The sequence below is a fragment of the Dromiciops gliroides genome, chromosome 6 (assembly GCF_019393635.1).
Source record: "Dromiciops gliroides isolate mDroGli1 chromosome 6, mDroGli1.pri, whole genome shotgun sequence".
Classification (NCBI taxonomy): Eukaryota; Metazoa; Chordata; class Mammalia; order Microbiotheria; family Microbiotheriidae; genus Dromiciops; species Dromiciops gliroides.
The window spans coordinates 238,983,934-238,995,260 of record NC_057866.1 but is presented as its reverse complement, the minus strand read 5'-3'; the positions used below and the strand labels follow the sequence as shown (position 1 = coordinate 238,995,260).

The 11,327-nt window shown below is 38.0% G+C and overlaps 1 pseudogene; it reads right to left on the bottom strand.

Moving 5' to 3' along the window:
- Window positions 1-439: 439 nt before the first annotated feature.
- LOC122732248 lies at window positions 440-2,436 on the bottom strand (annotated as a pseudogene).
- Between the last annotated feature and the right edge of the window lie 8,891 nt (window positions 2,437-11,327).

Below are 11,327 nucleotides of genomic sequence, written 5' to 3'. Positions count from 1 at the left end.
CTCAGACACTTCCTAGCTGTGTGACCCTAAGCAAGTCACTTAACCATGTTTCCCTCAGTTTCCTCATCTTTAAAATAAGCTGGAGAAGGAAATGGAAAATCATTTTAGTATCTTTGCCAAGAAAACCCCAAATTGAGTCACAAAGAGTCTGAATGACTGAATAAAACAACAATGCATATAATAAATGCACATAACAATGTAGGTTTGTCTATATAAAATCATAACATAGCTGTGTACACAGACAATTCATTAATAAAGTGTTTTATGGTGCCAATTTTAAATAGATTTTATTTTCCAGGAAAAAAATTGCATTTCAATTTGTTTACATTACTGATAAAGTGCAATGTTTACTTCTCTCCTTCTGAATATATTCGAGTATTTAGAATGCCCAGATTTACACAGTAGCTTAAATGTTACTTTTAACCTGCCACTGTCTTAGCTACAAGTTCGCATCCTTCAAATTTGGAAAACTTAGTGGAATGCTTTTTCTTCTGTTTGGTTTAGATGACCTCTTTAATGATGGGTCAAAAGAAGTACCTCTAGATGGGGCTGCTCCACTCCCAATAATCATACAGGCATGCTTGCTGGCATGCTCCCTGCACTCTGGTATAGTTTAGTAACGATGGAGTTATAGATCTTCTCTAATTCTTTCTGCTGATGCTCCAATCCTTCTTTCTCAGCAATCTGGTTCTTATCCAGCCAATTCATTATCTCATTACATTTATAAAGTATCTTCTGTTAGTCTTCATCACCAATTTTGCCTTGGGGTTTCTTATCTTCACAGTGGCCTTGATGTTGAAATATTCAAGAGAATTCTTGAAAGACCAGTTTGTACTTCTGTTTCTCATCTTTAATCTCGTATTTCTCGGCCTCCAGGACCATTTGCTTAGTGTCCTCTTTGCTTACATGACCTTCGCCATTGGTGACGGTGATCTCATTCTCCTTGCCTGTGTTCTTATCCACAGCAGTGAGGATTCTATTTGCTTCACTGTCAAATGTTCCTTCAATCTAAGGAACACCCCTGGGGTCAGCGGGATTCCTATGAGCTCAAACTTGCCAACCAGGTTGAACTTTGTCATTGCTCTCTCACCTTCATACACCTGAATAAGTACACCAAGCTGGTTATCTGAGTAGGTGTTAAGGTCTGTGTCTGTTTAGTGGGGATGGAGATACTGTCTTTGATCAGAACTGTCATAAGTCCACCGGAACCTTTAATACAGAGGGAAAGAGTAGTGATACTAAGTCCTACATTTTCTAAGATTTATCTCCAGACAAGATGGCAGCATGAGTATCAGACTTATCAGGACTGATACTCTTGTTGAGCTCCTTGACATTGAAGAAGTTCAACAGAAGCTTCAGAATTTGGGAGATCTGAGTGATGTCACCACCAAGATGATATCATCAATCTTTGATTTATCTAGCTTGATCTCCCTTAATACCTTTTCCACTTGGTATAGTGTGCCATGGAAGAGGTCAACATTCAGCTCTTCAAGATAGGCATGGGTGATAGAGATATAAAATTTGATACCTTCATAGAGGGAGTCAATCTCAAAACTGGCCTGGGTACTGGAGGGGATGGTGTGCTTTGCACATACATAAGCAGTGCACAGATGGAAGACATATGTCCCTCTTGTTCTCACTGATGTCCTTCTTGTGCTTTTGCTTGAAGTCAGCAATGAAATGGTTGACCATGTGGTTGTCAACATCCTCCCTAGCCAATTGAGTACCCCTGGTATGGACTTAATTTCAAAGATTCCACCTTCAATGATAAGAATGGATACATTAAAGGGCCACCTCCGAGGTCAAAGACCAACACAATTCTCTTGGCATCAACTTTTTTGTCCAAACCATAAGCAATAGTAGCAATGGTTGGATCCTTGATGATTTGAAGACCGATGATGACTGTTCTCCAAATTGAGACCAATGGTGATTCCAGCATGTTTAGTAGTCTTGATGTTGCCAATCACTGAAGTAGGTTGATACTGAGACAAAAGCATTTTTAACAGTCTTCTGAATGTAAACTTCAGCAATTTCTTTCATCTTAGTCAAGACCACAGAAGATACTCCCAGGTAGAAACTCTTGGTCTCTCCTCAGACCCTAGACCTGCCTGTATCATTCACCATCATGAATGGCCAATGTTTCGTGTCTGACTGTACAACTACATCTTCAAATCTGTGATAAATCAGATGTTTGGCATCAAAGACAATTTTAATGGGGTTCATTGCAACTTGATTCTTTGCAGTATCACCAATTAAATGTTGTATATCAGTGATGGCTATGTAGCTCAGAGTGGTCCTGTTTCCTTGGTCATTACCAATAATCTCCTATTTCCCATATTAAAAGACACCCACAGAGGAATAAGTGGTACCAAGATCAGTGTCACTGTGGGTCCCTTTGACATGGTTATTAGGGCATCGAGACTCATAGCTAACCATTGTGGAAAAAGGGCTGTTAAGCTAGTACAGTATTTAGTTAGCACTCATCTATGTTTGGTAGCTAAGGCAGTTAGGTAGTATTATGCATAAAATATTGAGTCAGAAAGACCTGAGTTCAAATCCTGTTTTAAATACTAGCTGTGTGACTATGGACAAATCATTTAACCTCTCTCAGACTCAGTTTCCTCATCTGTATACTGGGTACACCTATTTTCCAGAGTTGTTCAAGGGATCAAATGAGATAATAATTATAAAGCACTTAGCACAGTGCCTGGCACATAGTAAACACTATAGAAATGTTAGTGATTATTATTATTATACAGAATTATTATGAAGATCAAATGAGATACAATATAAATTACTTTGAAAACCTTAAAGTAGTATACAAATGTTAGCTATTGTTATTAATAACTGCTAATAAAAACATCCCTGAAAGTCATCAATCTACTTCTGTGTCTTAAATTGAGACTATTTTAACAGAAATCGAAGATTTTTTAACAAGGAAAATACCACACAAAGTTGATTCCTCTGCTACCCCACCTTCCTCGTAGCCCCTCTTATTAAATGTATAAGGAATAAGGGATCGGCTCTTGCATTACATCTCAAAAGAAAAATACAAATATCCTTGCCCGATTCCTGCTGCTGAGAATGATCTTATTAGCCACTCCCTATTATTTAATTGTTCCAAAAAGGGAGGAGGCCTTTACAAATAATTCTGTTAGCCAACTATCTTAGAGAATATTCCCACAAGGTGAATTATTTAGCTTCTGGTTTCTTGTTCTTCTTTGGTCATTTCAGTCAGACTCTTCATGACTTCCTTTTAGGGAGGGGGGCAGGGTTCTTGGCAAAGATCCTGGAGTGGTTTGCTATTTCCTTTTCCAGATCATTTTATAGATTAGCAAACTGAGGCAAAGAGGATTAAATGACCCTGGGGTCACACAGCTAATAAGCATCTGAGACCAGATTTGAACTGGGTCTTCCGACTCTAGAGTCAGAACTCAACACTGGGACACCTAGCCCTAGCTTAACTGTGATTTCATTTTATGGGTAACTCTCAAGTGAGGAAACTCCACCCACAAAGATCAAAACCTCCTCTACAATTTATAATCTAGAGGCTTTTTTCTTTTGCTTGTTTTTTTTTGTTGTTGTTGTTGTTGTTTTGGGCACTTGGGGTTAAGTGACTTGCCCAGGGTCACACAGCTAGTAAGTGTCAAGTGTCAAGTGTCTGAGGCCAGATTTGAACTCAGGTCCTCCTGAATCCAGGGCCGGTGCTTTATCCACTGCACCACCTAGTTGCCCCTACAATTTATAATCTAGGTTGTACCCAGGGTCACACAACCAGCATATGTCAAAATCAGGGCTTGAACCCAAATTCTTCTTGGCTTCAAAGCTCTGCTTCTCTATTCAGTTAGTTAGCTTAAACAACTGAAAATTTAAAGAGAGAATAAGAAACTTTTATGTGCTATCCAAAAAAAAAAAAAAAAAGCTGAATGGCTATGGAATGATGTACTTTAAGAACTGATTTGGGGAAGCTAGGTGGCAAAGTGGATAATGCACTGGCCCTGGATTCAGGAGGACCTAAGTTCAAATCCGCCCTCAGACATTTGACACTTACTAGCTAGTCACTTAACCCTCATTGTCCCACACAAAAAAAGGACTGATCTAAAGCCTGCATATTAAAGAGGTAAACTTATAACTCACAACTCATAATAAATAGCATAACATTTTTTACATTGTATGTTCCATTTTATTTTTTAAATATATATTTATTATCTATTGTTTTTACATTGCCTACATTTACCCCCGTGTCTCTTTCTCTGCCTGGAGAGCCAGATCTTTATTTAAAAAAGAATCTTTTTTAAAATAAAAAGTAAGAGGCTAAAAATCATCAAAACTAATCAATACATCTGAAAAATTTGACATTTTACAGTTTTCCAGTGTATGGATGTGAACATTGGACCATAAGGAAAGCTGAGTGCCACAGAATCAAATTGGGGTCCTGGAGAAGATTTTTGAGAGCCCCTTGGACAGGGAGAAGTTCAAATGAGACAGTAATTGAAGAAATGAATTCAGGCTATTTCACTGCAAGGTCAAATCCTGAAGCTGAAGCTTTGGTCACATAATAAGAAGAGGGGACTTACTGGAAAAGATTCTGATGCTGGGAAAGTTCGAAGGCAAAAGAAAAAGGGGGTAGCAGAGGAAGAGATGGAGAGAGTATAAGCAATAGACAAAGGTTTGGACAGACTGGCATGCTGTTGTTCCACGAAGTCATGAAGAGGTGGAGACAACTGAATGACTGAACAACAAAAACACATTTGTTGCTTCCCATCTTCTCATATCTGTCATGTGCAGTCAAGTTTGTTCTTTATATAACTTTTTATATCTTTTGGTTGTTTTGTTGTGTTTACTTTTTCCATTTACATTATGTGTTTGTTGAGTAAATACAATAATGGTCATTTTGCACAGTTTTCTTGGTTCTTCTTACTTCACATTGTATCATGTCATGTAAATATTTTCATGCTCCTCAATATTTGTCATATTTGTCATTTCTTAGAGTACATTAATATTCCATTGCATTTATGTACCAAAATTTACTTAGCCACTTGTCAAATACTACAAATCTACCTCTAATTCTTTGCTATTACAAAACATATTATAAATACTTTGTGCATATACGGCCTTTATTTTTTGTCAACGATATTCCTGGGGTATATGCCTAGCAATGTATACCCTAGCTCAAATGGCATGGACACTTTAGTTACTTTATTTTCCCTAATTCCAAATTGCTTTCCAGAATGGCTATATCAATTCAAAGCTCAACCAGCAATGCATTAGTGTACCTGTATTTCCACAACCCTTCTAACATTATTTCCATTTTTGTCATCATTGGCAATTGGCTATGACAGCTAAAACTTCAAGGTAGTTTTCATTTCTTACTATTCTTAATTTGGAGCATTTTTCATATGGGTAATAGTTTGCAATTTTTCTTTCCATAACTGCTTGTTCATATCCTTTGGCCACATCTCTTGCGGAATGGCTTTGGCTCCTATATACTTATTAGTGGTGCCTATATTTTGGATGGTAATCATCACAGGTATCTACTACAAATTTTTCCCATTTGACTACTTCTCTTCTTATCTTAGATGCATTAATTTTTTGTGCAGAAACTTTTCTATTTCATGGAATTAAAATTATCTATTTTAACTTTTGAAATTACCTCTATCCCTTTTTTGTTTGAAAATTCATCCCCTGCTTGTAGCTGAAAAAAAAAAATATCTGCCTCTAAATTTTATATAGTATCATCTTTAATATTCAAGTCACATATCCTCTTTGAATTTATCATGGAATATGGTGTTAACTATTAGTCCAAGTCTAATTTCTGCTAAATTGCTTCCCAGTTTTTTTCCACACAAATAGTCTGACTTATTAGCAAGTAATGCAAAGTTTCTTTTAAAGCTTCATAAATTGGGAAGTACTGAAACTAACTTAAGGTGGATGAGGAAACACATTTTAAAAAAAAGAAACAAAGAAAAGCAAAATAACACATACACCATCTCCAGTGAGATTTACAGTCAAAATGTTTTAATCATGCATTGCTGTACATGCTACGGATGCTAAGATCTACACAGAGAGCTCATTGACATTAGCATTTTCTGTTTCATTCCTAGAATGACATGGAAAATTGGGACACAGAGACAAAAATTTTATCTACTCAATTTTAAGTGAGTCCCATCATTGCCTATGGATCTCTTTTGGAAGGCATAGAAGATGAGGAGCTGAGGGCATTCATAACCATTAACATCACTCAGCATAAAATTTCAGTTGAAGGAGTTCTGTCATTTGGTGATGGCTTCACTTCAAAAGCACATTGAGAGCAACAAACCACAATATGATCCTCAAGTCTGCTGACAGATCTGGCTCCAACTTATTTTGTTTGCCTTATTTTATCAGACTTGCTACATTCCAATCAAATAAGACTGTCTCTGAAATGAACATTCTGTCCATGCTTGAAATGTACTCACTCCTCATCTTCTCATCTCAGAAATCTTACTTTCCTTAAAGACTCAGTACTGCTGCTGCTTTTTCAGTCAATACCTTTCTAATAATGGGGGCACATGATTTTGTGTCCGACAATGGCCAGGAGAATAAGAAAGGACTCAGTAGGGGTTTTGAAGGAAACAGCTGTTATTGAACTTTGGACAGAGCATCCCTGCGGTCCAGCATTCTTGGTGCCATGCACTGACCTTTAGTGGTCCTTAATATGGTATGTACAACTCTCCCAGGAAACCATAAATGCAGATCCATGGAGAAATTCACACAAGCAACTTCACTCACAGTATCATAGAATTTCTGGCTTTGAAGACACTTCAGTGGTCATCTAAGCCATATCTGAACAAGAATTCCTTCTACAACACACCCAAGGCAGGGGGCAGCTAGGTAGCACAGTGGATAGAACACCAGCCCTGAAATCAGGAGGACCTGAGTTCAAATCTGGCCTCAGACACTTGACACTTACTAGCTGTGTGATCCTGGGCAAGTCACTTAACCCCAAATGCCTCACCAAAAAAATACAATACACCCAAGGGGTTATCCATTTTCATTTATGTTATATCGGGCCTAAATCTGTCTCTCTGAAACCTTTAGTTACCATCACTAGTTTTGCCTTCAGAAGTCAAGCAGAATAAACTCAAGCCCTTTCACACACCCTTTAAACAGTAGAATACAGTTGTCAGATTTCCCCTTCTCTTCCTCCCCTCCCCCCCCACCCAGTCTTTTCAGGAACATTCACTTCTTTTCACCAATCCTTCAGTAGAAAGTTGAGGCCCTCCACATCCCTAGCTGTCTTCTTCTTAAGCTAGTTAATTTCTCTTTTGTTGTTGTTGTTTGAGAAATGCAGCTTTAATCAGACAAACTTGCTTCAAAATTTTTTTTCAGTTACTATTGCTAACTGTATTTCTCTCCATCCTATTCCCTCCCCATGATATTTACTCTATTCTTTATCTCCTTTCACCCTGATGCTCCTGTTTTACTTCTGACTGACTCTTCCCCCAATCTACCATCCTTTCTATCGCCCCCCTCTCTACCTTCCCCTCCTAATTTCCTGCAGGGTAATATAGATTTCTATACTCAAGTGAGTGTTTATCTTATTCCCTCTTTGAGCCAATTCTGATGAGAGTTTCATTCACCCAGGCCTGCACCTCCCCCATCTTTTCCTCTACTGTATAAGCTCTTTCTTGCTTCTTTTATGAGATATTTTACCCCATCACACTTCTCCCTTTCCCTTTCTCCCAGTGCATTCCTCTCTCACCCCTTAATTTAATTTAATTTAATTATTTTGGTGGGGCAATGAGGGTTAAGTGACTTGCCCAGGGCCACACAGCTAGTAAGTGTCAAGTGCCTGGGACCAAATTTGAACTCAGGTCCTCCTGGATCCAGGGCTGGTGCTTTATTCACTGTGCCACCTAGCTGCCCCCAATTTTATTTTTTAAAAAGATATTATCTCTTCATACTCAACTCACATTTGTACCCTCTTTCTAAATATACTCCATCCAGCTGTCCTAAGAATGAAAAAGTTACAACTATCATCTTCCCCTGTAGGAATGTAAATGGTTTAACCTTTTAATACACCTTATGATTTCTTTTTCCTATTTACTTTTTTATGCTTCTTTTGATTCTTGTATTTTAAGTCAAATTTTCTATTTGGCTCAGGTCTTTTCATCAAGAATGAAAAAAAATGCATGAAAATCATCTCTTTAATTGAATTCCCATTTTTTCCTCTGAAGAATTTTAATCAGTTTTGATGGGTAGGTGATTCTTGGTTGTAATCCCAGTTCCTTTGCCCTCCAGAATATCATTCCACACCCTCTAATCCTTTAATGTAGAAGCTGGTAAATCTTGTTTTATCCTGACTGTACAATCCTTGAACTGTTACTTTCTGGCTGCTTGCAATATTTTCTCCTTGACCTGGGAGCTCTGAAATTTGACTATAATATTCCTGGGAGTTTTCATTTTGGGATCTCTTTTAGGAGGTGATTGGGGGATTCTTCCAATTTCTATCTTACCCTTTAGTTATAGATTATCAGGGCAATTTTCCCCAGCAATTTCTTGGGAAATGATGCCTAGGCTCTTTTTTTCCATCATGGCTTTCAGATAGTTCAATAATTTTCAAATGATCTCTCCTGAATCAATTTTCCAGGTCAGTTGTTTTTCCAATGAAATATTTCACAATGCCTTCCTTTTTTTTCATTTTTTTTGTTTTGTTTTATTGTTTTTTTTTTATTTCTCATATATTCATTTGCTCACTGCTAATTTTCAAGGAGTTATTTTCTTCAGTGATCTTTTGTACCTCCTTTTCCACGTGGCTAATTTGGCTTTTCAAGTGATTTTTTTTCCCTCATTGCCTTATTGTAACTCTTTTACCATTTAGCTTAGTATGGTTTTTGAAGTGTTATTTTCTTCAGTATTTTTTGTCTCTCTTTTACCAAGCTGTTGACCTTTTTTGATGTTTTTCTTGCATAACTCTCATTCCTCTTCCCATTTTTTCCTCTACCTCTCTTACTTTCTTTCTAAAGTCCTTTTTGGGTGCTTCTATGGTCTGAGACTAATTCATATTTTTCTTGGAAGCTTTGGATGTAGGAGCTTTGACTTTGTTATCTTCTTCTGAGGGTGTATTTTGATCTTCCTTGTCACCCTAGCTTTCTATGGTCAGAATGGTTTTCTGTTTCCTCATTTCCCAGCCTCTTTCTTGACTCTTAATTCTTTGTTAAAGTGGGGGCACTGCTTCCAGGGTGGAGGGTGCATTATCCCAGGGGATTATCCCAGCTTCAGGGGATTTGTGCAGCTGTTTTCAGAGATACTTCTAGGGATTTGTAAGTTTTCAGTTCTTCCAAGGTGGTATGATTTAAGAAGAGATGTGTTTGCTATTCTCCTGGACTGTGCTCTGATCTGCAAGCAACCACAAGCCTGTTTTTCTGCCCTGGAACTATGAGGAGCATCCTACTCCACTGTGGCTGCAAGCTTTCATGTGCTACTACTTCTCCCAGGCCTAGGACTGCCACACAAGATTGTGACCTGGATTTGAGTATGAGCAAAACAACAGGGTCCTGTCTCAGTGCTAGGAAAAAGACCCCTGTAATCTATTTCTGACCAATTGTTTGATCTCCTTGCCCTCTGTGGGCTGAGTTCAAGAAGCAGTTGCTGCTGCCACTGATTTACTGGCTCCCAAAGCCTGCTCCTAGTTTGCTGGGGTTTGGGCTGCGCTGGTGTGGGACTACATTCCACTCTCACTCCTGTGGGACAGACATTCCTGCTGACCTTCTAAGTTGTAGAAAATTCTCTCACCCTGTCCTTTTGTGGGTTCTGCTGCTCCAGGATTGTCTTATGGCATTATTTGAAGGTATTTGGAGGAGTCTTAGGGAGAGTTCCCAGGTAGTTAATTTTTTTCCAAAAAAATGTAGCTTCAGAACTGAACACAAATACTTCAAATGTAATGTAACCAGCATTGAATATGAATATAATGAGATCTCTCATCTTTCTAAACATGAATACCATGGAGAGATATATAGCAGGGCAGAAGGGAAGTTAGAACTTATGTGCACTTGCTATGAGATCTCAGTGTTACATGACAGAAATAAAGATAGTACAGTGAATATCAAGGAAATAGATGGGCTATCCTGTGCCTCAATGTGGAAAAAAGTGGAGCATTAAGGGACACTGTGTGGAGACTAAAAAATGTTTCTGAGAGTTTAACTCAGGATTCTTTACACCCTATTCCACCATCAAAATCATATATCATGAAATGACTTGAGGAAAACAAACCAACAAGTAACAAAAGAGTCATTGAAATTGGTAATTACATTTAAGCAAGAACCAATATCCTTCACCTATAAATGGGGAAATGTTACTTTTTTAATCCTGGCCAGAAAGACTTAGTCAAATTATCTCTGGACCTCTGTTTCCACAACTGTTAAATAAAGAATTGAATCAGATGATGTTAAAACCAGTGTTCAACTTTTAAAATGTTAAGCCATTTCTTAACCTCCTGGACATTTTGCCTCAGCACTGTCACAAAAGGATGTAATTGAAATGGTTTAGAAAATGGGAGGCAAACTTTCCTTGAAAATGTAAACACAGTTTCTGTTGGTAAACAAATTTCGAGTTTCTTATCTCAGGTTTAATAGTTTTCTAAATGGCTTCCCAACAGGTAGAATTTATGCTGTATCCCTTGGTGAGGATTTTATTACTAAGAATGTTTGTGTGCTTTTTTTCCCCCCACCCAATAATCCCTACCATTGAGATAGAAAAGCAAAGATCCCTAAACACAGATATGTGCCTTCGTGGAGATTAGAAAGACTGTAGGAAGGAGGAACAGGGTTTGCTCCTGCTGAAATATCTATTAAGTATTTCAATGGCTATGGATTTGGAAGAAATCCAAAAATCACAACAGGAAGTTGAAATTACTTTTTTCTTTGCTGGGTAGTGTACAAAGATTTTTATCTCACTATATCAAGGTCAATATAACAAATTTAGTCACTGCAACTCTAGTTGAGTAGTTTGCTCAGTGTAGCTAGAAATAGAATTTAGGTTAGAAATAGGAATTAGGATACGGACAAGACCTGTGATATAATCAGTCTGGATGTGGACAATCTCTTGATCTGTCCCCTATCCCCAGAATGTTCTCCCTCCTCCACCCTGACTACTGACCTCCTTGAAGTTCCAACTAAAATCCCACCTTCTACAGGAAGCTTTACCTAACACCTCTTAATCCCTGTGTTTCCTTTCAATTATTTCCTATTCATAGTGTAATATAGTTAATCTGTATATATCTTTCATGTTGCCCCCCCCATTAGACTGTAAGCCTCATGAAGGCAGATGCTATCCTTTGCCCCTTT